This window comes from Felis catus, chromosome D4 (assembly GCF_018350175.1).
Source record: "Felis catus isolate Fca126 chromosome D4, F.catus_Fca126_mat1.0, whole genome shotgun sequence".
Classification (NCBI taxonomy): domain Eukaryota; kingdom Metazoa; phylum Chordata; class Mammalia; order Carnivora; family Felidae; genus Felis; species Felis catus.
In genome coordinates this window covers 59567344-59590074 of record NC_058380.1, presented here as the reverse complement: position 1 = coordinate 59590074, position 22731 = coordinate 59567344, and the positions used below count along the sequence as shown (strand labels likewise).

Sequence of the window (22731 nt, the reverse complement as noted above, 5' to 3'; positions counted from 1 at the left end):
ACACCTCCAGCGATAGAGAGATCATTACATCCCAAGGCGGCCACAATTGCATCTTCAGATGGTTCTGCCTGCTACAAATTCTTCCTTTTGCCAAAAGTAAATGAGATTCTCCAGAACTCCTTGCCCTTGTACTGTGGGGAACTAATTTGGGGGAACCTAGGAGAAAACATTGAGGGGGAGATGTGTTCAGGGAAAGAGAGACAAGAAAAGGAGAGGAAAGACACTAAAACTGTCCTTCCATATTTACAGTGTGGTGAGACCATTACATATCCTTGCTCATAATTCTTACTCCTATTAGTTGAACATCATCTTGCCCATTGTGCCCTGGTATACTCTGAGATCCTTACAAACCCAGAGCCTTCAGAACACCCCAAATGCATTTTCTGTGGTATTCTGTGCAAGAGAGCTGGTTGCTATGGTAACAATTGGATATAAATTTCCCAGAACCCCCAACTAAACTATTAATCAGAAAGATGAGGAAAGGGCCAGGGAAGTAAATAAATCAGTTAAGAAATCGGCTCCTACCAGGAAGGGCAAGACCACCCCAACCCTGCTGAGGCAATAACTCATCCCTCCCTTTGATATTTTGATGGGGAAGGAGGGGCAGTTGTAGCCTGAGGGGGGCACTACTCACTCCCCTTTCCAGCTGTTTTATCCCTCATTCTTGCAGAGTCATAGAGGCTTGACAGTAGAAGCCAGGCATCTCATCTATGGAGAGTGAGGAGAAGGGCCCTGTCAGCAGGAATATCAAGGGTAAAATGCTGGACCCTGAAAACAGTGTTTTGGCCAGCTTGAAAGAAGCGTTCTACTGAAGTGTGATGATAAGAGCAGGAGTAGAGTCAGCACAGATGGATACTAGATGGATTAGAGTGATGGGAGCAACATTTTAACTAGAAGTTTATAGGATTTGTTTGGTTCGGTTTTTTCCAAAGATTTTATCATACTTTGTTTAATGTTTGCATTTGGGTTTTAATTTAATAAGGAGTGGCATGGGAAGGCTTGCTAGGCCTCCTTGAAGTAAAGTAGACCCACCTGGAAACTGGTGGGTCCCACCACAATGCCTCCTGATGCTGGGGGGTGGGAGTGGGTGTTTGCTTTGGTTATAGGAAACACGGGAGGAAAGTTTCTTTCCTGGAAGGGAAGAAACAGAGGATGCTCTCCTGGTACATACAGAATCCCGCAAAAAGAACATCCATGTGACCAAAAAGGGATGTGAGGCCTCAGCCTGGGAATGTGGGCACCACTTCAGACCAGACTGGGTCCCCTGCTGACCAGGCCTGGTGGCGGCCCCACCCCTGGCTTAGGCTGGCAGGGCTAAGGCAAGTGAGCCAAGGGGAGGAGTGACTGAAGAAGACCAGCCCTGGCTTTGCTGCAAACTCACATTGGGATCTTGGGCAAAGCTCTTGCCATGTCTGGACCTCAGTTTTACAAACTGTACAAGGAAGAGCCTGGGCCAACTAAGGTCAAAGTCACTGTGTAACTAGCAGTAACGGGACTTGATGCAAAGTCTAACACAGGACCCTTCCCTTTAACCCTTGTTTCTCCTTCAGGGGAAAAGTGGAATACATCAAGGATGTAGAAATAGGGGCAAGGGAGAGGAATCCCACCTCAAAAGCCACCCTGTAAGAGATCTTACCAGAGAATACAGAGGGATGCCTCCAAGACTCCAACAGAGGGGTCCCCAATGCCTTTTTGGTGCTCTCTGACTCTAAATTTAAGACTCTAAAATGAGAAAAAAGGTTGAGAGAATGGAAGGGGGCTTTCCAACCTGAAGGCAGAGGTTGCATTAAAACCTCAAAGAGAAAACTGAATGGCACCCCACCTCTCTCCCCCACGGAGCAAGTCCTTCCTCCAGGGAAAGCACTGGCTACACAAGCCTCTTTGCCCACTGCCTCCTGTAAGCATCCTCAAAAAGCTAACTTAGGCTTGTCAGGGTGGAAAGGCCTTGAAGGGAGCACTGAGACCCAGAGTGGGGAATGACAGACCTGAGGCCTCACAGTGAGAGGTGGGAGAAGCAGGGATTGCAGACAGGTCCCCTGCCCTCAGACCTATGCAGTTTCCACTGCCCTGGCTGAGTATCCTTACATTGTCTTCCTTGGACTCTTGCTATAATGCATGCACATTCTGCAGTGAAAATGGCAGGGAGAGATCCTGCAGGGATTGGTAATTTTTCACCATGGGTGGCACTGAGGCTTCCCTGTTCCTGGAGGAGGGAAATGAAGGGTTGATTAAGTACTCGAAACATCCCTGCTTGTGGACTGTTTAATAAGTGCCTCGTCCATCTCTCAGGCATTAAAACCGACATTTGGTTTGCTAATCCAATTTGGCAATCCTCTCCAAGGCTGCGATCACTGGGCGCCATTTTGTTTGATGTGTTAGGAATCAATGCAAGCTCCCTGTACTTGCTCTCACTACTGCTTGATTATTTACAAATGAGACCTTTCCCTTTGCATTAATGTTCCAATAGAGAGAGAGCAACCCCCAATGGTCCAAGCAGCTTGGAGAATCCGATGGTGACCCAGCCATTCACCTGATTCTCTCAGCCTAAATTCCTGGATCTAAATAAATCAGCAGAAAGCAGGTATGGGGTTTGCAAAACCCCCCTGATCTTTGGCCTATGCTATGCTGTCCACTTAGCAAGAGGAAATGTATAAGAGGAGCCACAGAAGAACATTCAGCATCTTACATAAAAATTAACAAGGTATGGGTGCGCCTGGGTGGCTCAGTCATTTAAACATCCGACTTCAGCTCAGGTCATGATCTCATGGTTTGTGAGTTCGAGCCCTGCATTGGGCTCTCTGCTGTCAGCACAAAGCCTGCTTCGGATACTCTGTCTCCCTCTCTCTCTCTCTGCCCCTCCCCTGCTTGCTCTCTCTCAAAAATAAATAAACATTAAATAAATTAACAAGGTATGCTGTGATTTCGTTATGTAACGTCCCTTATTTGGGTGCAGCATTAGTGCTCAGTGCATCTATTTCTCTCAGCCAACAAGATCTCTGTGAGTTATTGGGGTTTCTTTTGCTTTGCCACCAGGAAGCTCAAAGCTAAATACAGTTCTGTGGTTGTAGATGCAGGTGTTTTCCTGCACACTCAGAGTGGTTTCTCGCCTCCTTTTATATAAATATTTTTAACTATTATATCACATCTGTTCCTTATTTAAAAAAATAACTATGAAACTATCATTTTGCCCTGCAAACTTGCTTATACTGCTGGAAATTTTCCTTCTTTCTTTCTTATAGGAGAACTCTCTTGGGAAAGTAAGATGGAGTGGACATTTATTTTTGCTTCCACAATATTCTTCCTTCATAAGGTACAACCCATGAGCCCCCACTCTTAGTCCAGGTTGTCTGGGTAGACCTCTACCCTCTGGCCAGTGATGGGCATCACATTCCTTGGGCCACAGTGATTGGGTTGGAGTGCTGTTAACCTAAGGCGGTCCAATTAGAATGAACATCATAACTTCTGCTAGGGATGCTGAGCAAAGATTCTTGTCCCTTTCTGCTTTGCTTGTGAGAGGTTATAGGCCCAAGCATTGCAAAAAGTCATCTTGAGAACCAAAGGGCAAAGCCTGTTTGAAAACGAGTCAATCTTGAAGAGGAAGAAATGAGAGAGAGAGAGAGAGAGAGAGAGAGAGAGAGAGAGAAGAGAAAGAAAGAGAGAAAGAGAGAGAGGAAGGGAGGAAGGAAGGAAGGAAAGAAGGAAGGAAGGAAGGAAGGAAGGAAGGAAGGAAGGAAGGAAGGAAGGAAGGAGGGAAGATACGCATCCTGACAACATTATTTGAGCCCTATATCCAGCTACAGGAGCCAATACATTCCCTTTGGGTGGGTTTTCAGTGGCTTGTAGCCAAAAGAGCCCTGATGGTTTCTGGGGCAGGGGGAGGCTATTAACTGCACCTGTGCCTCCAAGTCACCCTCTCTCAAGCCCCCTCAAGAGATCACAAGTGCCCCTCTGTGACGAGTCTGGTATCCTCCCCAGGGAGGTGAGGGTTGTCTTTGTGGCACTAGAGGCCTCTTTAGTGCCCTAATACAAGAGAGGTCAGGTTTTGCTGATGACCTCCCAGGCCCTCATTTCTGAGCACCTGTCTGTGCAGACTAAAGGACGGTCTTCTCCTTTGCTCTCTCAGGGTCTTCCTCACCCTCTCTCCTTTCATGTTATCATCCCTCCTTTGGTCATCTACCTGCTGATGGCTTCCAAATATATCCCCCAACTGGGCCACTCTGGGGCTCCTCACCTGGGTGCCTCCCAACCCCTATTCTGGGCACCTCAGCCTCAACATCTCCTACCTTTGTGAGGGCACCTTCCTTGGTCACGGCGGCTTAAAGACTTAGGGCATCTCTTGCTCACTCACACTGTGCCTCCATCCAATTGCTCACCAAGTCCTGGCAGACATCTGCCTGATATTCCTGGAATCCACTTCTACATCCAGTTCCACTGTTTCTGCTTCAAATCAGGTCAAACACAGGTCTCCATGCTGATATTCTCCCCTTCTTCAACTTACTCCCCATACTTCCATCTGAAGTTCCTCCTAAAATACTGCTCTTACTTGCAGCTTCCCTTCTCATTACCTTCGAGGACTTCCTGTCACCAAAGTCTCACCTGAATGATCTGGCACTACACTGAAGATACTCCAGCATAAAGGACAACTTTCCCCACAAATGCCTCACACTTATCTTCCTCTATATCTTTGCTCATATGTCCTATCCCCCTCAGTCTCTACCTGCTGAACTCCTACTCATCCGTCAAAGCCCAGCTCCAATTCTACTTTCCTCTAAGAAACCTTTTACCTACGCCCACCTTAAGAGTGGAATCATACTTTTGGCTTTTGGCTTGGAGGAGGCAAAGGTGCAACTGTCTTCAGTCATCCCAAATCTGGGTTCATCTGACACCAGTTGCCTCCACCATTCTGCCTAAGTTTAACACCAAGGAGATCAAAGTCATGTACTCGAGGTGCACTGGTGGGGAAGTCGGTGCCATGTCTGCCTTGCCCCTGAAGATTGGCCCCCTGGGTCTGTCTCCAAAAACAGTTGGTGATGACATTGCCAAGGCAACCAGTGATTATAAGGGTCTGAGGATTACAGTGAAACTGACAATTCAGAACAGACAGGCCCAATTGAAGTGGTATTTTCTGCATCTGCCCTGATTATCAAAGCCCTCAAGGAACTGCCAGGAGACAGAAAGAAGCAGAAAAACATTAATAACAGTGGAAATATCACTTTTTTAAAAAATGTTTTATGTATGTATGTATGTATGTATGTATGTATGTATTTTGAAAGAGAGAGAGAGTGTGTGTGTGCATGAGTTGGGGAGGGGCAGAGAGAGAGGAAGACAGAACTCCAAGCAGGCACCATGTTGTCAGCACAGAGCCCCACACAGGGCTCAATTCCAAACTGTGAGATCATGACCTGAGCTCAAATCAAAAGTCAGATGCTTAACTGACTGAGCCACCCAGGAGCTCCAGAAATATCACTTTTGGTAAGATTGTCAACATTGCCCGACAGATGCAGCACCTATCTTTAGCCAGAGAACGCTCTGGAACCATTAAGGAAATCCTGGGATCTGCCCAATCTGCAGTGTTGATGGCCACCACCCTTATGACATCATAGATGATGACATCAACAGTGGTGCAATGGAATTCCCAACTAGTTAAAAATTACAGAGAAAGGATGCCTGAATGGCTCAGTTGGTTGAGTGTCCAAACTCTTGGTTTTGGCTCAGGTCATAATCTCATGGTGATGGGATCGAGCCCTGTGTTGGGCTCTGTGTTGGGCATGGAGCCTCCTTGGAATTCTCTCTCACCCTCTCTCTCTGCCCTTCCCCCGTTCATAATAAATAAATAAATAAATAAATAAATAAATAAATAAATAAATAAATAAATGTTTTTTTTTAAATCTACAAAGGAAAATATTTCAATAAAGGATCATTTAATAACAACAAAAAAGGGGGGAATGGAATCATAGACTGCATAGATATCTACCCAACCTATAATTAGAAACATTATTTCATAAAAATCACACAGGCCTATCTCTGACAACTGAAGGACCCAGGACAAGTAAAAGGCGAGTCTTGTAGCCCACAGCACCTGCTCCCTTTCCTTCCACCTCTCCTGCCCTGACTCCATCCTGCACTGTGAGGGTCTTGTGCACTCAAGTATAGACTTTCAAGCCCCCATGCCCAAGGTTTACTTCACTCCAGTAGCTCCTTGGCAACTCTTACAGTCACTCTTTGATCACTCCTTCTGGCCAGAGGTGCAACAGCCTTGCAGAAGAGGCCAATACAGGTTCTGGAAGTAGGCTTGGTCCATTTGGGCAGGAAATCTCCAAATGGCAAATGCCAGAGGGAAATCCAGAAGTAGTCAGACTCTAGGTGGGTCCTCAGCCCTGTGGGGAGGAACTATGGGCTCTGCAGTGGAACTTCTCACACTTGAGTGTGCACATGAATCAGCAGACTCTACACTTATAATGAGCTCCCAGGGGATGCCGAGACTACCAGGCCACAGACCACAGTAGGGGTAGCAAGGGACTAAAGCACGAGGCTCAGGTCTGGGTACATGGAAGCTACAGTAGCCATTGGGAGTCTTCTTTGCCACTTGAGTAAAATACAATAGGACCTTCGATTTCCCCAGCAGCCCAGAGAGGCAGTGACTAGGCAGGTTGGTAGATTTGGAACTCCTGACATTAAGTTCAGGCCTTTTGTCTGCCTACTGCTGTGAGGAACCCACCAGCCCACTGGGAGTAGGTATTAGAAGAAAATCAGGTTGTTTCCTGGGTACATATGACTACCAGTGAGAACCAACCTTGCCATCAAAATTTCACATCTAGAACAATCCCAGGTGGCATCTCAAGGATGTTGGAAGTGGGAAGACACTTACCCCGGGGGTCTTCCCTTCCCCTGCACTTTCTCATGCTCTAATTTCACATCCTAGCTAACTACTTGACTCTCTTCTCCCCTCAGCATTGCTGACAAAGTTGGGCCTCCCTTCAGCCTGTTTGGCCCCAGGCAAAATGTAGACATAAAGGCGGGAAGTGGGGGCAAGGGGTGGGGAAGAGTGGTGCCTCCTGCCTTCTTGATTGTTCCTGAAGTCTTAGTAAACCACTGAGCTTAAACTCTGGTTTGCCAGCATAATTTGTTCCTGAAACATGCTTGTAATCCAAAGCACTCGTATATCAAAGCAAATTTCAAGAACCATTGGCTCAGTTGTGATCATGTGACATTCAGTGTCACCTATTACTTGTATTGCAAGACATCGCTCGTTTATCAAGTTAAAATTTATTAGAAATGTTTGCTCATCTTGTGGAACACTCACAGAACAAGTTACTCACAGTCCAGGGTTTTACTGTGTGTGTGTGTGTACATATATATATACACACATATATATGTACATATATGTGTGTGTGTGTGTATATATATATATATGTGTATATATATATGTGTATATATATGTGTGTATATATATATATATATATATATATACACACACACACACACACACTTGCCTGGAGTCATGGAACATCAGGACTGAAAATACTCTCCTACAATTCTTTCATGTAACTATGTGGAAACTGAGGCCCAGAGAGGTGTGGTGACTTGCCTGAAGTCTTACAACAAGTTTATATGGAGCCATGGCTAAACACAGGTCTCCCCATACCCAGTGCAATTCTGTCCCCTGCTCCACACTGGCTCTTTGCTAAATCCATCTCTCACCCATCTTGAACATATAAAGGGCCTCTCCCACTTAACATCTGAATGAGTTCCAGCAAACCATTTCATCCATCTGAGCCCTGGTTTCCTTACCGCTTAGAGCAGAGGAGCATGTCCTACCTCTGGAGTCATGGTAAGGACTAGGGGAGCACAGGCCTGGAAGCCTGAGGTAACATGAGTGAGTCCTTGCATCAGTAATCAGGAAGGACTGAATGGCAGAAGAGCTCAGGTGATATAAAAAGCAAGTTACCTTGTTAATTCCTTCCCAGCACATAGAATGAATGTTAGATTCTTACACAACAAAATATCATTTCCCTGTTGAGCCAAGCATCCATTTTCTTGCTTCTCTCCCAGCTCCAGTCCCCTTCCTGGAAGTACTCACTATTAGCAGGGCATTCACAACGGTTGTACATGGTAGTTGAAGAACATGTTGCCATCCTCAACACTTCACATTACTCTCAAATCTGCATACATGCCGGTCTAGACAGAATGTGCACAAAGCATGATATAAAGCATGTGCCTTGGCAATCATGTGGATGTTGAATGATAGCATGCCAAGTTTTATTTTCAGAGAAACATTTAATAGGATTTAATTAAATTTTCCAAAATAAATGTATTTAAGTGGTGTTACTTTTCATGAGTTATAATTTGTACTTTATCTTTCAATTTGTTAGATAATTATGGCTTCTTTAGAAGACAAATAACTTTTCTAGAAAATGTATATGAAAAATGGTTGGTTTTCACGTTCACTTTAACTTATGCTAATTTTTAACTTACACTTATAGATGGAAATATGCTCAAATCCTGTATACTTTCACTATAATTACATTTCATGTTTTAATCCCTTAGATCAGTGTTGGTAAACTTTTACTTAAAGAGACAGAGAGTAAATCTTTTAGGCTTGTGGGCCATTCAGTTTCTGTCACAACTTCTCAGCCCTGGTGCTCTAACATGAAAACAGCCATGGACAATATGTAAAAGAATGTGCATAGCTGTGTGCCAATAAAACTTTATTTACAAAAACAGGCAGTGGGCCTGCAGTTTGCCAAACTGCTTCAGACATTTATTGTCAATAGAATCCAAATTTGTGAAACTCTTGATAATATAATTATTGAATTTTGTTGAGATGAAAGAAAAATTTTATGAAATAAATATATAATAACTTATGAATTATGTGTACCTTGATTTTATTATTCATTCAGACTTTTTCAGCTCATCAGCAGTATACCCAGATATGTTCAGTCATAATTAAATGCAATTGTCTTTGGTGATTTGTTGAGTTTCAGCCATATAAAAATTATAGCTTGACATATATTCTTGATTTTTGTCATTTTGAATGTGTATTTGTCAAGGCAGGAAGACGAATATATGTTATTTAATAGTACGTTGGCTTGAATTACAGCTTTTAAATAGATAAACACATGGCAGCTGGGTCTCCTTTTGTACTCTTGTCCTGGGGTCCTGCAATTATTGGGAGCAGCCTGAGCCCTTCAGGAGGGCACAAGCTTGGCTGGCTTTCCCTTTCACCATTTTGACCTTCCTGCTTCCCTGAAACATGGATATGATAGTTCGAGTTTGGCTACCATCTTGTGACCAAGAGAAAGAGGCTAAGTAACGGTAGAAACTTAGGTCTGACACCACTGAACCCACAAACCCAGTTCAGAAACCACCTACCCCCAGACCTTCACCACATGAAGAAAACCAATCACTATGTGGTTACTTAGGTTTTCTGTGAACACAACAAATTCCTAAGACATAAATCCGAACTGGGAGGCAGCTCTCCCTCCATAACTCTTCTGATCCATGTATCACAGCTCCCACCACAGGCTGGTTTACATCACAGCACATTCATTCATTCATTCATTCACTCATACAATAAATATTCACAAGCACCAATTCTGTGTCAGGGCCCAGGGTAGTGCTGGGGTTACCGTGAGGGACTGGAGGGAAACACAGGGAGAGATCATCAGAAGGAACTCACAGCCTGGTGATGGAGCTGAGCATGGAAAGAGTTACAATGAATCCTTGACTTACCTACAGTATTAGTTAAGACATAGATCCACATCCATGCGTTAGAAGTTCAGACTAACTAACAATGGCTTAAACAAAAGAAAAGTTTATTTCTCTTGTGTATAAAAGTCCAGGCTGGGGATGCCTGAGTGGCTCAGTTGGTTAAGTGTCCGACTCATGATCTCAGTACAGGTCACGATCTCATGAGGTGGTGATCTCACAGTTTGTGAGTTCAAGCCCCATTTCAGACGCTGTGCTGATGGTGTGGCGCCTACTTGGGATTCTGTCTCTCCCTCTCTCTGAACCTCCATCCCCCCACCTGGCTCACATTCTCTCTCTCTCTCTCTCTCTCTCTCTCTCTCTCTCAAAATAAATGAACTTAAAAAACAAAAAGTCTGGGCTGGTATGGCAGCTCTGGCTGCCACATTATCAGAGGCACAGTCTTCTTTCTTATTGCTCTGCCATCGTGGGGCTCCCTTGTACGCCTGGCCCAAGATGCCTAACCACATGTCCATATCCTAGCCCAGGTGGAAGGGGCAGGGGAGAACATGCCCCTTCCCTTTTAGGGTACAACCTCCAAGTTGCACACATCGCTTATACCCCATTGGGAAGAACTTTATTATACAGCCATAACTAGTTGCAAGGAAGTCTGAGAAATAAAGTCTTTCTTCTGGGCAGCCATGTGCTCAGAAAAAACTCAGGGAAGAAGAAAGGGAAATCAGCTATTTTTGCCATACTTTCCCAAACATTGCTGAACCACCAAAATAATGAACTCATACAGGTAGGCTTGTGACTTCTGGAATCACATTCCCAACAGGACACTAGTATTTCCTCTGCTCACTCCCACCACTACAATTTAACTGTCTTTTGAAGATTTCCTTAAAGTTTTGTTCATCTCTATTTATTGCACCAAGAGTGCACACACATACACCCACAACAAACAAAACATAAAAACAGTTTTAATCACTTAGGCAGAGTCATTCCCTAAGTGATGAATTGAGAACCCCCAACCTCAGTGAGAGCTGGATGCCAGGCAGACTGCTAGGTTCACTCACTAGCTCAGGATCTTGGTTCAGCGTGTTGGCCTCACAACTCAGGATTCTAATCCATGGCTTTTAGGGTCTTCAGAAGAAGCCAACACAGGCAGAATTATGCCTGTGAGTGCTACAAATCCTGTGAACTGAAGTGAATGTTGTGATAAGTGTATGGGTGAAGCAGTCCGTTTTGGTGCCGCTCTTTTCATTCAAAGGACCTTTTAATGTGGTATTTTCACAGCTCATTCTGAGCTGTATCAAAATAGAAGAGCTATTTGTTTTCTGTGCAAGCCCACCTTTAATCTCACCCTGTTTCTCAGGCTCCAGCCACTTCTTGCTTCACTCCTTCCTCACTCATCATTCAACCACAAAATTTATGACCATAGCAAATGGCCTGTAATAAATGGGCCGTAGTAAAATATCTGTAAATCCACCATTCCTCTCCCAAGAGAGATTTAATAAAAAGGAACTCAGATAAAAATACTCATTAAGAATTGAAACAGACTGATAGACAGTGCTTAATTTATAATTAATACATGAGAAAATTATGGCCTTTCTCAGGGGTATTTGAAAATATTTTAGTCTCATAATTTTTGGCCAGTATCAAAATTGTTTCATTAGTTCTCATATTTTAATAGTGCCTGTGGTAGGTTTTTTCTTTATACACAGAGATCATATTCTAGGTCTCTTTGGGGTTGGGCCTTGCACTGGCAAATTTTCAGATGGCTTTGACTGGGTTGACATTTTTAGTCATTACTTTTCATTTTCCTTTCATGACCTGAACTAAGATGGGTAGAAATAATGAGGTTTAGTGGAGTGTATTTTTGACAACTTTGGTGGCTTTAAATAAGTGTCTTTGACCCAATTTAAAATGGTTGGAGATTTTAAGGTGCATTATCTACTAAAGCATCAGATGGAACCTCTGGGTCATTAGTTGCCACAAACAGAATTAAAAAAAAAATCCAAACCACTTTTGTTGACTGCCTTTAACTCTTCCTTGGCTAATGTCTTTTACAGGTTTTTATTTTTTATTTTTTATATTTTGCAGTAACTGTAAAAGATTTTAAGTATTCAAGAAGGTGGATCTGAATAGGTGGGTCTAATGTGTCCTGCTCCAAAACTATTACCACAAATACTGTTTCCTCATCTGTAAAAGGGAATAATTAATGGTACCTAATGCATAGCATTTGGAAATTATGTTAAGATATGTAAAATGCTTAGCATGTGCCTGGCATGTAAATGCTCATTAGCTATTATTATATTGTTGTTATTCTTTAGGGCAAAGGGCCTGAATCTGGACACAAGTAGAATCAGACCATCCCAGACTAAGGAACCCACCCCAGAATGAAAGGCCTGTCCCCTCTAAAACTGTCAGAGAACTGCATGAATAGGAAAGACGGGGGGCATGGGGGGGGGGGTGGGAACTGCTCTAGATTGAAGGAGGCTAAAGAACCATGTTGGCCTGGATTGGTCCTGGACCAGAGACAGAACAGAGACTTTGCTGGGGCAGTTGACAATAATGGGAGCTCTTTGTACAACTGGTCTTGTAACTTTTCACTGAATCTGAAATTATTTCAAAGTGAATTACTATCATTAAAAGGTGTTCATATATTTCTTCATGCCTTGAGAAAGCAATGGGTTACTGTACATCTCCCTCAAGGGAGTGGCCACCAGCCTCCATGTACCTGAAGCGTTTTCTTCTGGGGACTCCAGGTAATATGAGATCATCAGGCAAATAGCAAACATGAGTGAGAACACTTCCATTTCTGTTCATAAGGATTAACTGCCATAGAGGTTCCTGAGTGGCTCAGTTGGCTGAGTATCTGACTCTTGATTTCAGCTTAGGTCATGATCTGAGGGTCATGGGAGCAAGCCCTGAGTTGGGCTCCACGCTGAACATGGAGCCTGCCTAAGATTCTCTCTCTCCCTCTCTCTCTGCCCTTCCACCTCTCTCTCTCTCTCTCTCTCTCTCTCTCTCTCTCTCTCTCTCTCTCTTTCTTTCTCTCTCTCTCAAAAAAAGGATTAACTGCTACAGAAACTGCCCTCTTAGCCTAAGCAACTAAAAACCACCAAAATGAGTAAAGCATCATTTATAGATATTGAACTCAGGAAAATCAGAACTGTGATTACAGGAAAAACCAGAGGTGATCTATGGCTGTCCTACCTGACTGCCTAGAGTCAGGCCACATCACAGGGAGAAGGACCCACACTGAGCGCAGCAGACCTACTGAGTTGAGGGACAGATTAGAGTTCAAGGAGGCAAAGCCAACTAGAATCTGCAGTATTAGCAAGCCAAAGATGAGGCAGCCACACAGAGGGAGCTCCAGAGACCCACAGTAAACACATCTAGAAGACAAATCAGCAGCTGCCTATGACAGAGTGCGTGTAAAGGGAACTGGCTGCAAAGAAACACAAGGAAACTTCTAGGCAATGGAAAAGTTCTATTATCTTGATTGTGGTGGTGGTGGTTGCACAGCTGAAGACATTTGTCAAAACCCATTAAATTGTATGCTTCAAATTGGTGATATTATATATAAATTCTATCTCAATAGGACTGTTTAAAAAAAATACATGACTGAGAGCCATCTTGAAGAATCAAACAGCAAAATCACTTGTGGTCCTGAGATGTTTAGAAGCCGAGCCCAATGTTTGCCCTGATGCCCTGAGAATGTCTGGTCTTATTTTCATTGAACTACATTTTTTTGCTGCTCCAATTTTTAGCGATTTCCCTTTCCAGGTGTTAGCAGCACCTTGATAGACCCCATTGAGAATTACAGATGGAGCCTGAAGAGTTTCTTAAATGGAAGTCTTGTCACCTTGAACTTCAGTACTCTCTGACACACTCAAGAAATTTTTCCCTCAGGGCTGAACTTCCTCTGCTGTTACAGAATGAAGCAATGTGGCTTTTCAGTTCCATGAAGCACACTTGTCACCATCCCAAAACCAAATGTCTTCTTTGAGCGTAATTCTCTCAAAGTAGCATCAATAGCCATCCCAAACAGACATTGCCCTTGTCCTATCGACTTCTGTTTGGCACCTGGGTTAGGGGAGTAAAAATGCCTTGTGTGAACGGGTACCTGAACTCTTGCCAAAATCTTTATTTTGACCTGTTGCTGTGATATATTATATTAATGAATTTACTAATCTGAGCCATTTTTACATTCCTGAAATAAAACCAACTTGGTCATAATGTATTGCTCTTTTAACATACTACTGGATTGAACACTATTTTATGTGGGAATTCGCCTCTATGTTCTTCCCTTTTTTTTTTTTTTTTTTTGATGTTTATTTTTGAGAGAGAGAGAGAGAGAGAGAGAGAGAACGTGTACACACATGAACACAAGTAGGGGAGGGGCAGGGAGAGAGGGGGACAAAGGATCCAAAGCAGGCTCCACACTGACAGCAGAGAGCCCGATGCAGGACTCAGACTCACAGCCTGTGAGATCATGACCTGAGCCAAAGTCAAGTGCTTAACCAACTGAGCCACCCAGGTGCCCTGCCTCTACGTTCTTAAGTGTGTAACCAGTTTACTGAACAGTCTAATGTCAGCAGGGTATAAACATAAAATGGTTTTATGTTTGGGTCCAGTTGCTTACCTTCAAATAAATTCTATTAAATCTTTCCTTCCCACCCCATAATGACATTGGAACACACTACAAAGCTTTCCAGTCACTTTCAGTTACTAAAAAGTCCAGGCCAATCTATCACTGGTTTAAAACTCCAGTTACAGCATGGACACATGTGCAGGTTCAAGCATGTCTAGAACATTTCCTTACCTAAGAGTGCTAAAGAAAAATGTAGAACTCAGATAGAACCTCACAGAAAAGCTTCAGAAATGTGCAGACACTACAAATAGCTTTAGATCCTCTCCACAGGCAGCATGAATGACAGCAGGCTAAGGGCATCCAGAAAGCCTGGAAACAGCCGATGTCCCATGTCAAGAACAAAGTGGTAACTGTGGCCTTGAGCAGGTGCTTATCTACATAATACAAAGACAATCCACAACAGGCCAGCAAGAATTTACCAGAAGTTACAGGTCTCTAGTCCACCCACCACTTAAAGAGGAAACAAGTGAAATGTTCTGGAATAAGCCATGCCCTAGCTGGAAACAAAGCAACAACATTCACCAGGAGCCTGAACTTGGAGGTCTCCACTCCATGGAGCCACATGTGGTCTGCTCACCGTGCTCCAGAGAAGTAACAAAGAAAGGAAGTACTGCTACATGCTTGCAACAAGGACAATCCTTGAAAACATTATACTAAGTGAAAGAAACCAGTCACAAAAGACCACATACTATATAATTCCATTCATATGAAAGTCCAGAATAGAGAAATCTATAGCACCAATTGTAGGTTAGTGGTAGCTTAGGGCTAGAGGACAGACCAATGGGGAAAAAAGGAATGAAAGCTAAAGGATACAGAGTTTCTTCTTTTGAGATGATAAAAATATTCTAATATTGCCTATCGTGATGGTTACACATAAAACCATTGGATTGTACACACTTTAAGTGGATAACTTGGATGATATGTGGATTATATGTCAATAAACCTATTGAGAGAAAGAGGGAGGGAGGGAGGGGGAGAGAGAGAGAGAGAGAGAGGGAGGGGGAGAGAGAGAGAGAGAGAGAGAGAGAGAGAGAGAGAGAGAGAGAGAGAGACTGCCAACTACAGAATATGCAAGAAAGGCAATGCATTAAGGTGCAATAGGTCCCTATCTGCAGTTCCTTAGGTGAGATGTCTGAATTCAAAACGGCCATCGGATCCATGCAGCAGGCACAGATGGAAAAGTTTGAATCAATGGTGTATCAGGTCCTCAGAAGTATGGGAGAAGGAGGTAACTACCAGGGTACTCAGGCATGAAGACAGACCTCTCCTGCAGGTCACAGCCTTCCTCTTCCTGTCCTCTCTCTGGGAAGAACTTACTTTGTTCTGGTCTGGGGACAAGGAAGGGAGACAAAGGACAGACTGTTTCTTTAAAAAAACAATAACATTGTCTGCAGGTAAATCCCTATGGTAGCAAAAGGGCCCTTTCTTAGAAAAGTTATGCTTCTTTTGGAATTTTCAATACAGAGCTTCTTCCAGGTCCTGGTTGTGCTGTAGGCCCCCAGATCCCAACAGCTTCCCTGAAATGGGAATGAGCACCAGAAACCTCAGAGCTGGAATTTCTTTCTTTTCTTTGTTCCTGGTTGGAATGGAGACTTGCTGAGGAACATGAGCTCCCTGATGGGAGCACCCTTGCCTTTGCCCCACTTCCCTATGCCCACTGGGAGGAGGCCTGCCATCCTTTAGTCCTATGAATGGCAACTACAAGAGAAAAGAGTTTATCTAACACAAGATATTCGGCCACTGCTGGATGAGTAAATAAGGTGAGTAGAATAGTCAAATGGCATTTTTAATAGCCAGTGGTGACCTAGGAGGTTTTTGTCTTCTCCTTAGTGGTGACTCAAATGGAGGTTTCTGCCTAAATTGTTCCATTCATAGGGTAAAAAGGGATTGAGAAAAAAGCTCCTTCAGTGCATGTTCTTCCATTTCTATCACATTCAGCCCCATTGCAGACCCTACTGTTGAGAGGCCAGGCTAATTCCCTAATTCCTGAAAGGGCCTGGGAACAGCAATACCCCAATAGCAATGAGGACACCTAATGCCCAGATCTTGGCTTCTAAATACCATTCTCTACTGAAAGAAATAAGAGTCCTTAAAGAAATAGCTGACTACAGTTTCAGAAAGGGAAAGTACGGGACCGCCTCAGTGGCTCAGTCGGTTGAGCATCCAACTCTTGATTTTGCCTCAGGTTTTGATCCCTGTAGGATTGAGCCCTGCATTGGGCTTTATGCTGAGTATGGAGCCTGCTTAAGGTTCTCTCTCTCTCTCTCTCTCTCTCTCTCTCTCTCTGCTCCTCTCCCCTGCTCATGCTCTCTCTCTCTAAAATAAAATTAAAAAGAGAACGTGCAAGATGAGCCTGGAACACGTTGTCATGCTAGAAAGCAAGCAAGTACCCAAAGAATTATGGAGACATGTCAAAAAGGACACAGGAACCAGCATAAAAGGGCTACTGAACACCAAATCTGAGACAATTTAGGCACGAAAATAAACAGTAGTAAACTATAACTTACTGAATAAAACAGGAAAGCCTGAGTCTGACATAAATCAAGAACGAATAAATTGAAAGTTTAATGAGGAATGAGATATTTACACACTCTCAAAATATTTCCCCACAAAATACTTATTAATCACAAATTACAATGAAAAACCTTGGCAAACACCACCTTAATCACGTGATCAACATGAACCTCATGAACAATGGGTCAGATCAGAATCCCAAGCCACCTGAAAGATAGCAATGAGAAGATCATCACAGCACTGTTCCTGTGAATCGCTACCTAAAAGGCATAACCTGAATCTAAATATGAGGAAACATCAGACGGCCCCCAAGATATTCTACAAAATAACTGACCCATAATCATCAAAAATGTCAGTTATAAAAGTCAAGGAAAGACTAAGAAACTGTTCCAAAATGAAGGAGACTAAAAGGCAAGAAACTCATCACTAAAAGTAACACATGATGCTGAACTGATTCTTTTTGCTAAAAGGGACATTCTGTGAAATGTGAGTAGGATCTGATGATTAGACGGTAATAATGTACTGATGCTAATATCCTGATTTTGGTAAATGTGGAGGGATGGTAGTAAGGGTTTGCTCCTCACATACCCCATTCTTCTATTCTGTTTTCTCTCTTGGGTTGGGGCAAAGACAGGGGAGATGGGAAAAGGCAGCTGTTTCTTAATTAGGAAAGCCTATTATCTTTTCCCTGGTTAATAATAACTAATGTGTGTGTGTGTGTGTGTGTGTGTGTGTGTGTGTGTGTGCACATTTGCTTTATATATTTTGATGCTGTGTTTTTTATTACACAAAGATTTATGATAGCTATATATTCAAGGAAACTGTACCCTTTATCAAAGTTAAACCTCTTTGTCACATTTAACCTGTTTGGCCTGGAATCCTGTTTAGCCTGAAATTAGTATTTGGGATCCTACTTTCTTTATATTTGTGTGTACTTGATATGATCTTGCCCATCCATTTGCTTGCTTGTATTTTTTGATTGTAAAATATGCCATTTTCACCATTAAAAAAAACTTGTAATGTTTATTTCTGAAAGAAAGAGAGAGACAGAGCATGAGTGGGAAAGGGGCAGAGAGAGAGAGGAAGACATAGAATCTGAAGCAGGCTCCAAGGTCTGAGCTGTCAGCACAGAGCCCAACATGGGGCTCAAACTCATGAACTGTGAGATCATGACCTGAGCTGAAGTCGTATGCTTAAACGACTGAGCCAGCCAGGCGCCCCAATTTTCACCATTTTTAAGCATATAATTCAATGGCATTAATTACATTCATAGGGTTTTGCAACCATTATCATTATTTCCAAAATGTTTTAAAAAAATTTTTTTTAACGTTTATTCATTCTTGAGAGACAGAGCACAAGTCGGGGAGGGGCAGAGAGGGAGGGAGACACAGAATCTGAAGCAGGCTCCAGGCTCTGAACTGTCAACACAGAGCCTGATGTGAGGCTCGAACCCATGAATTGTGAGATCATGACCTGAGCTGAAGTCCAACACTTAACCAACTGAGTCACCCAGTTTCCAAAGCGTTTTAATTATCCCAAACAGAAACTCTGTTTACCTCCAGCCCCTGATAACCTCTAACTGACTTTGTATTTCTATGAATTTGCTTATTCTAGGTACCTCATATAAGTGGAATGATAGAATATTTATTCTTTTGTGTCTGGCTTCTTTCACTTAGCATAAGGTCTTCAAGGTTCATCCATGTTGTAGCATGTGCTAGAACTTCATTTCTTTTTATGACTAAATAATATTCCATCATATGTATATCCTACATTTTGTTTATTCATTCATGTGTTGATGGACACTGGCATTTTTTTCCACCTTCTGACTCTTATGAATAATGCAGCTATGAACATTGGTGTATAAATATCTGCGTTAGTCCCTGCTTTCAATTCCTTTAGGTAAAAACTAGAAATGGAATTGCTGGATCTTATTTTACATTCCCTTTTTACTTTGTTTTGAAAGTTTCTCTTGTAGATAGCACACAATCTAAGAATTTTTGTCTTAAAGAAATGTAACCCATTTGCAGGGCACCTGGGTGGCTCAGTCGGTTAAGCATCCTACTTTGGCCCCAGTCATGATCTCACAGTTTGTGAGTCTGAGCCCCACGTCGGGTTCTGTGCTGACAGCTCAGACCTTGGAGCCTACTTTAGATTCTGTGTCTCCCTCTCTCTCTGACCCTCCCTAGCTCACACTCGCACTCTCTCTCTAAAATAAATAAACTTAAAAAAAAAAAAAGAAATGTAACCCATTTACAATAATTGTTACAATATATATTTAGCATTCTATCACCTACAGATAATTTTAATTCTTTCTTGCTCTTTTTAGGGTTTGCTGTATGATGTGTTGACCATGTTTTCTTTGCTTTTTATCTTATCTAGAGAGAGAATATATGTTTGTGTATATATACATACATATTACGTTACATACAATGTAACTATGTATTATATATTATAATGTACTTGTATTACATATATTAGTATATATGTTCTGCCTATAATTCAACAAATAGCTATATTTCATTTTTTTAAAGTATGTTTTAACTCACATTTTTTCCTACTAGTCAAGACTAAATCAGTACTTCCTGAGTTCTCTTTGCCTCTTCTTTGAGAATATTTTTAAACTTTTCATTGTTTTGGACCAGTTCTACAACTTCTAAGATTCTTCTCCGTTTAACAGGCATGTGCCCCCTGTCCTTTGGTACCAGGGCTTCCTCACTCAGTTCCTAAATTTGCTTCATCTTGTGACGATCTTGAATACCTCTCCAAGTTCCTTATTTAGAAAGGTACATGGTGGTATGTTTTTAAACTCTTGCATATTTGAAGGGATCTTTCTTGAGACTTCAAACATTAAATGTACCTTTGTGGGGCATCGAGTTATTGGCTCACAATCTTTTTCTTTATTCTTCTGAAAACTCTGTAGACATTCTCCATTGAAATCAAGGGCAACAAGAGTTTGAAGCCGGTCTGATTTCTCTTCCTTTGTAGATTTCCTGTGTAGTCTGCATGCATACTTGCAAAATTTTAAGACTCCCAATTCTTCAAACATTTTTGTGAGGTGTCAGGTATAGGTCTGATTTTTGCCTGGCACATAATGATCTCTTCCAAGTGGCACTCCCTGGACTGTGTGGTGTTCTCTCACCTATTGGACGACAGCTGTATCTGGTGTCACCCTCAGACTCAAGGAGTGTCTGCACAACGTTGCTTTACTCTCTGGTACTTACATACTTTCCTCTTGTCATTTTAATTTCTCCTTCTCCCTGAATTTTTGATGAGATGTTTTGACCTTGACCTCTACAGCACTGATTTAATATTTTACAGCACTGATTCTATTCTTTAATCTCACCAAGGGATTAATGGTGAGTTTTAATTCTGTGATTACATTTTTAGTTTCTCTTACCGTGTTGCCTGTTCTCATTAATTCTTTTTTCATTTAATCTTTTTTTTTTTTTTTTAAGTCTCATTCTGTGGCTTTTTAAACAATGTCTGTCCCTCTACTCCTTATGGCTTTCTGCCTTTATTTCATAGGGGCTGTATATTCTGACATATGTAATACAATGTTGAGTAGGATTTCCCCTGTTGATCCAGAGTTCATGTGAAGACCCATATTAGGACAAAGGGCTCGGTGCCCACCTTCTAGCTCAAGGGATGCAGCCCACATAGACCCAACGACTTGATCCTGTGAATTCAACAATTTGGGGGCTGCAGGCCACCCTTAGGATTCCTGAGCAGACATGAGAGTGCTCCCACAGAGGAATGACAAAGCCCCAACTCCCAGCTTCCCCTCTCTTCCCTTGAAGCTGGCAAAGGCAGATCTTCCAGAGCCCAGAAGGCTCCGTTTTACAGGAAAAAGCTCCAGGGCTTCACCTAGTCAACATTGTCCCTGGAGGAGAACTCAGCCTGTTCCCCAGCTTTAAACTCCTCCCGTTTCCTCTTCCTCCCCAGCAGGTCCTCCTAGCCTCAGCCTAGGAACAAAGACATTTGAACAAATCCACAGGAACATGCTAATTGACAGACAGGCCGGGATCCTGTTGCCCTGAGGGGGTCATAAGCTTGTTGAGCACTGCCAGGGGAAGAGGAGAAATGAACAACTTAGCAATAGCACCAGCTCCTGTATTTTAATGTATTCAAGTATGTTCCCTCAAGGAGTTTGCAGGCCCTCCGGGGTACAGGGAGTCTGAGCTGAAACAATTTCTCCTAATTGCTGAAGCAGACACCCAAACAGAATCCTGGATTTGAGACTCCCATATGGAGATTGGCTCACTCTGGTTACAGGGTTGACGAAGACCCCATCGTAAATCAGGGGCTGCCAAAGTGGGTTTCTCAGAACACTATTTCTGCAGAATGTTAATAGGTATTTCTGAAAATAGGGTTCCAGTGAAAATAAATTTGAGATATGAATAGTAAACAGTAGCAGTTTCCTTTCTGCAGGACTTCTTGGCATCTTGCATACTAAATGATTATTATTCAGTCACTCAGCCTGCATACACTGAGCATCTATTGTGTACAAAGTGTTTTGGAAACAGGTGAAATTTCCACATGGTCCATGCCTGCAAGAAGCTCACAGCTGAGCATTTCAACACCTTAGTACTCAAATCATGGTTTAGGCCAGTCGCTGCAATACCAACCGAAAACTGTCAGACATGCAGACTCTCCAGCCCCATTGCCAGACCTACAGAATCAGACTCTGCATTTTCACAAGCTCCCCAGTGATGTGTATGTAAATTAAAGTATGAGAAGCCCTGGAATAATTCATTGTTAGAAGAGAAAAAAAAAAAAAAAAACACAAGGAGAAAGAAAGCTGGAGACCTTTTGCTGTGGATCCCAAGCAAAATAGTGGCAGCAGAATTAGAGAGGAGCACATTGTCCTCACTTCAGAATAGACACAGCAAGGCTCTGGACAGGAAAACTGAGGAGGACACAATTCTATTTTGGCATCACCATTGGTTGAGGTAGGGTTCACTTTGAGGAAAAGAAAAACCCTAAGTAATAGGGACTTAAATAAGATAAAAATTTATTCTCTTACTTTAGACAAGTCCAACAATAGGAAATACTGGGCTGGTATGGCATACCACAAAATCACAGACCCATGTTCCGTCTATCTTATTACTCTACCATCCATTCCAACAGTCAACTTATGGCCCAACATGGCTGCAAGGCCTCCAGCCATTACAGCTGCTTTCCAGCAAGCAGGATGTGGGGAAAAGGAGCATTTTTTCCTACTTACAAAGTCACTTCCTTAAGGTTTATACACCATCTCTATTTACATGCCATTGTGTGAACACATGTGGGACACTCTCGAGGAACAACCTGGAGAGAATATGAAAGGGGGCTGAAGACCTAGCAGAATTTAAGTTATTATTGTTAATATATCCTCCTTTGTACCAGCAATGAGTGAGAACCAGGAAATTTGGGTTACACTTGTTTGTAGAATCAGAGAGAATGAGACAGTTGGAGAATTCTCCAACCCTAGTGCTTGCAACTACTTTTCTACTTTTTCAAAATAAGTAGGGGCGCCTGGGTGGCGCAGTCGGTTAAGCGTCTGACTTCAGCCAGGTCATGATCTCGCGGTCCGTGAGTTCGAGCCCCGCGTCGGGCTCTGGGCTGATGGCTCAGAGCCTGGAGCCATTCTGTGTCTCCCTCTCTCTCTGCCCCTCCCCTGTTCATGCTCTGTCTCTCTCTGTCCCAAAAATAAATAAACGTTGAAAAAAAAAATAAGTGAATAAATGGCAAATGGTGAAATGAATATTAATAAGAAAGAGAATAAAACTGCAAGTTCAACAACTTTTCCACAAGCATATGGTTTTCACTATATTTTGCACACAGAAAAGAGCCATGTTTCCCTCAGGTAAATTATTTCTGGTTCTCATTTG

General features: G+C 42.7%; 1 protein-coding gene across 2 annotated transcripts in view; it reads right to left on the bottom strand.

Annotated features, from left to right (window-relative positions):
- The window catches only part of ALDH1B1 (aldehyde dehydrogenase 1 family member B1), a 240710-nt gene that overhangs the window by 148218 nt on the left and 69761 nt on the right, over positions 1-22731 (bottom strand). The window contains exon 1 of one of the 2 annotated variants that reach the window (XM_045042779.1): positions 5-135. The exons of the other annotated variant lie outside the window; for it this stretch is intronic. The gene's annotated coding sequence lies outside the window, so the exon portion shown is untranslated. Of the gene's footprint in view, positions 1-4; positions 136-22731 lie in introns of those variants that run through there. 2 annotated transcript variants of the gene reach the window in all.